The sequence below is a fragment of the Scardinius erythrophthalmus genome (genome assembly GCF_964197995.2).
Source record: "Scardinius erythrophthalmus genome assembly, chromosome: 9".
NCBI lineage: Eukaryota > Metazoa > Chordata > Actinopteri > Cypriniformes > Leuciscidae > Scardinius > Scardinius erythrophthalmus.
The window spans coordinates 2895822-2900821 of NC_138229.1; the positions used below are offsets into that span (position 1 = coordinate 2895822).

Sequence of the window (5000 nt, forward strand, 5' to 3'; positions counted from 1 at the left end):
GCTCAGGAACAGGCACAGGCTCAGGAACAGGCACAGGCTCAGGAACAGGCACAGGCTCAGGAACAGGAACAGGCTCCGGCTCAGGAACAGGCTCCGGCTCAGGAACAGGCTCCGGCTCCGGCTCAGGAACAGGCTCCGGCTCAGGAACAGGCTCCGGCTCAGGAACAGGCTCCGGCTCAGGAACAGGCTCCGGCTCCGGCTCAGGAACAGGCTCCGGCTCAGGAACAGGCTCCGGCTCAGGAACAGGCTCCGGCTCAGGAACAGGCTCCGGCTCAGGAACAGGCTCCGGCTCAGGAACAGGCTCCGGCTCAGGAACAGGCTCCGGCTCAGGAACAGGCTCCGGCTCAGGAACAGGCTCCGGCTCAGGAACAGGCTCCGGCTCAGGAACAGGCTCCGGCTCAGGAACAGGCTCCGGCTCAGGAACAGGCTCCGGCTCAGGAACAGGCTCCGGCTCAGGAACAGGCTCCGGCTCAGGAACAGGCTCCGGCTCAGGAACAGGCTCCGGCTCAGGAACAGGCTCCGGCTCAGGAACAGACACAGGCTCAGGAACAGACACAGGCTCAGGAACAGACACAGGCTCAGGAACAGACACAGGCTCAGGAACAGACACAGGCTCAGGAACAGACACAGGCTCAGGAACAGACACAGGCTCAGGAACAGACACAGGCTCAGGAACAGACACAGGCTCAGGAACAGACACAGGCTCAGGAACAGACACAGGCTCAGGAACAGACACAGGCTCAGGAACAGACACAGGCTCAGGAACAGGCTCCGGCTCCGGCTCAGGAACAGGCTCCGGCTCAGGAACAGGCTCCGGCTCAGGAACAGGCTCCGGCTCAGGAACAGGCTCCGGCTCAGGAACAGGCTCCGGCTCAGGAACAGGCTCCGGCTCAGGAACAGGCTCCGGCTCAGGAACAGGCTCCGGCTCAGGAACAGGCTCCGGCTCAGGAACAGGCTCCGGCTCAGGAACAGACACAGGCTCAGGAACAGACACAGGCTCAGGAACAGACACAGGCTCAGGAACAGACACAGGCTCAGGAACAGACACAGGCTCAGGAACAGACACAGGCTCAGGAACAGACACAGGCTCAGGAACAGACACAGGCTCAGGAACAGACACAGGCTCAGGAACAGACACAGGCTCAGGAACAGACACAGGCTCAGGAACAGACACAGGCTCAGGAACAGGCACCGGCTCAGGAACAGGCTCCGGCTCAGGAACAGGCTCCGGCTCAGGAACAGGCTCCGGCTCAGGAACAGGCTCCGGCTCAGGAACAGGCTCCGGCTCCGGCTCAGGAACAGGCTCCGGCTCAGGAACAGGCTCCGGCTCAGGAACAGGCTCCGGCTCAGGAACAGGCTCCGGCTCAGGAACAGGCTCCGGCTCAGGAACAGGCTCCGGCTCAGGAACAGGCTCCGGCTCAGGAACAGGCTCCGGCTCAGGAACAGGCTCCGGCTCAGGAACAGACACAGGCTCAGGAACAGACACAGGCTCAGGAACAGACACAGGCTCAGGAACAGACACAGGCTCAGGAACAGACACAGGCTCAGGAACAGACACAGGCTCAGGAACAGACACAGGCTCAGGAACAGACACAGGCTCAGGAACAGACACAGGCTCAGGAACAGACACAGGCTCAGGAACAGACACAGGCTCAGGAACAGACACAGGCTCAGGAACAGACACAGGCTCAGGAACAGACACAGGCTCAGGAACAGACACAGGCTCAGGAACAGACACAGGCTCAGGAACAGACACAGGCTCAGGAACAGACACAGGCTCAGGAACAGACACCGGCTCAGGAACAGACACCGGCTCAGGAACAGACACCGGCTCAGGAACAGACACCGGCTCAGGAACAGACACCGGCTCAGGAACAGACACCGGCTCAGGAACAGACACCGGCTCAGGAACAGACACCGGCTCAGGAACAGACACCGGCTCAGGAACAGACACCGGCTCAGGAACAGACACCGGCTCAGGAACAGACACCGGCTCAGGAACAGACACCGGCTCAGGAACAGACACCGGCTCAGGAACAGACACCGGCTCAGGAACAGACACAGGCTCAGGAACAGACACAGGCTCAGGAACAGACACAGGCTCAGGAACAGACACAGGCTCAGGAACAGACACAGGCTCAGGAACAGACACAGGCTCAGGAACAGACACAGGCTCAGGAACAGACACAGGCTCAGGAACAGACACAGGCTCAGGAACAGACACAGGCTCAGGAACAGACACAGGCTCAGGAACAGACACAGGCTCAGGAACAGACACAGGCTCAGGAACAGACACAGGCTCAGGAACAGACACAGGCTCAGGAACAGACACAGGCTCAGGAACAGACACAGGCTCAGGAACAGACACCGGCTCAGGAACAGACACCGGCTCAGGAACAGACACCGGCTCAGGAACAGACACCGGCTCAGGAACAGACACCGGCTCAGGAACAGACACCGGCTCAGGAACAGACACACCGGCTCAGGAACAGACACCGGCTCAGGAACAGACACCGGCTCCGGCTCAGGAACAGGCTCCGGCTCAGGAACAGGCTCCGGCTCAGGAACAGGCTCCGGCTCAGGAACAGGCTCCGGCTCAGGAACAGGCTCCGGCTCAGGAACAGGCTCCGGCTCAGGAACAGGCTCCGGCTCCGGAACAGGCTCCGGCTCCGGAACAGGAACAGACACCGGCTCCGGCTCAGGAACAGACACCGGCTCCGGCTCAGGAACAGACACCGGCTCCGGCTCAGGAACAGACACCGGCTCCGGCTCAGGAACAGACACCGGCTCCGGCTCAGGAACAGACACCGGCTCCGGCTCAGGAACAGACACCGGCTCCGGCTCAGGAACAGACACCGGCTCCGGCTCAGGAACAGACACCGGCTCCGGCTCAGGAACAGACACAGGCTCAGGAACAGACACAGGCTCAGGAACAGACACAGGCTCAGGAACAGACACAGGCTCAGGAACAGACACAGGCTCAGGAACAGACACAGGCTCAGGAACAGACACAGGCTCAGGAACAGACACCGGCTCAGGAACAGACACCGGCTCAGGAACAGGCTCCGGCTCAGGAACAGGCTCCGGCTCAGGAACAGGCTCCGGCTCAGGAACAGACACAGGCTCAGGAACAGACACAGGCTCAGGAACAGACACAGGCTCAGGAACAGACACAGGCTCAGGAACAGACACAGGCTCAGGAACAGACACAGGCTCAGGAACAGACACAGGCTCAGGAACAGACACAGGCTCAGGAACAGACACAGGCTCAGGAACAGACACAGGCTCAGGAACAGACACAGGCTCAGGAACAGACACCGGCTCAGGAACAGACACCGGCTCAGGAACAGACACCGGCTCAGGAACAGACACCGGCTCAGGAACAGACACACCGGCTCAGGAACAGACACCGGCTCAGGAACAGACACCGGCTCCGGCTCAGGAACAGGCTCCGGCTCAGGAACAGGCTCCGGCTCAGGAACAGGCTCCGGCTCAGGAACAGGCTCCGGCTCAGGAACAGGCTCCGGCTCAGGAACAGGCTCCGGCTCAGGAACAGGAACAGACACCGGCTCCGGCTCAGGAACAGACACCGGCTCCGGCTCAGGAACAGACACCGGCTCCGGCTCAGGAACAGACACCGGCTCCGGCTCAGGAACAGACACCGGCTCCGGCTCAGGAACAGACACCGGCTCCGGCTCAGGAACAGACACCGGCTCCGGCTCAGGAACAGACACCGGCTCCGGCTCAGGAACAGACACCGGCTCCGGCTCAGGAACAGACTCCGGCTCAGGAACAGACACCGGCTCCGGCTCAGGAACAGACACCGGCTCAGGAACAGACACCGGCTCCGGCTCAGGAACAGACACCGGCTCCGGCTCGGCAGCGGCCATCTTGTCCAAAGACCCAGGCTCGGCTCAGGAACAGACACCGGCTCCGGCTCGGCAGCGGCCATCTTGTCCAAAGACCCAGGCTCGGCGGTGGCCATCTTGTCCGAAGACACAGGCTCGGAAAATGTGACGTGAACAGGCTCGGCGCCGGCCATCTTGTCCGAAGACACAGGCTCGGCGGCGGCCATCTTGTCCGAAGACACAGGCTCGGCGGCGGCCATCTTGTCCCCTCTCCGTCCGCGACGGCGAGACGGTGGCACCACTTGATCCTCCACCATCCCAGAGTCGAAGGGGGGCCATGGTGGAGAGCGGTGCTGGACTCCCCCTCGACCCACCAGTCCTCCGCGACCTCCACGGGTCCCACGGAAAACTACCAGGCGGGTTCCCCTAAACAAATCTCTCCTCTCCCGCTCGGCGGCCGGGGAAGAGAAGCCCGAAAACATACCGCTGGATCCTTCTGTGACGGAGTCCTTCTGTCACGAACCACACCGAACAGAAGACAGGTAGATCCAAATGCAGTAAGTGAATTTTAATGGGGAAATCCGTACTCAAAATCCAGTCCAGGCAGGGGTCATAATCCAAACAAGCAATCCAAACAATGAGACACAAAGACAGGAACAGGCAGGAACAGAATACAGAAGTGGTGTGATATCTTACACAAGTAACAGACTTCGGAAGTGGTGGACATTAAGCAAGGACTCCGTGACAAACACTGAAACAACCAGGGTATATGTACACACACAGAACTAACAATGAAACAGGGAACAGCTGGGAACAATGATGACATGGAACAGCTGAACACAATGAACACTCAGTGACAGACAGGAATTGTGGGGAATGCAGTTCATGAATGTGGATGACACCGTGGGGAAGAGGACCTCTAGTGGACACCAGGAATACACAAACCAGACACTGTGACATTGCTAGGGTGTTTTGGGTGGTTGCTAGGTGGTTTCTTCTCTGAAGTTGAAGTAGTTTTGATTTGCTGGTTATTTAAGCCAGGGATTCACAAACTTTTTGTCAAACAAACTCCTTAGAGCCTTTTTTTTTTTTTTTTTTTTTTTACAATACATTCACATGGACACAGTTCTTGATTAATAGTCAGGTAAATAA

At 59.4% G+C, this 5000-nt stretch overlaps 1 protein-coding gene across 2 annotated transcripts in view; it reads left to right on the top strand.

Moving 5' to 3' along the window:
* The window catches only part of pip5k1cb (phosphatidylinositol-4-phosphate 5-kinase, type I, gamma b), a 73606-nt gene that overhangs the window by 58252 nt on the left and 10354 nt on the right, over window positions 1-5000 (top strand). The gene's annotated exons all lie outside the window — the stretch shown is intronic.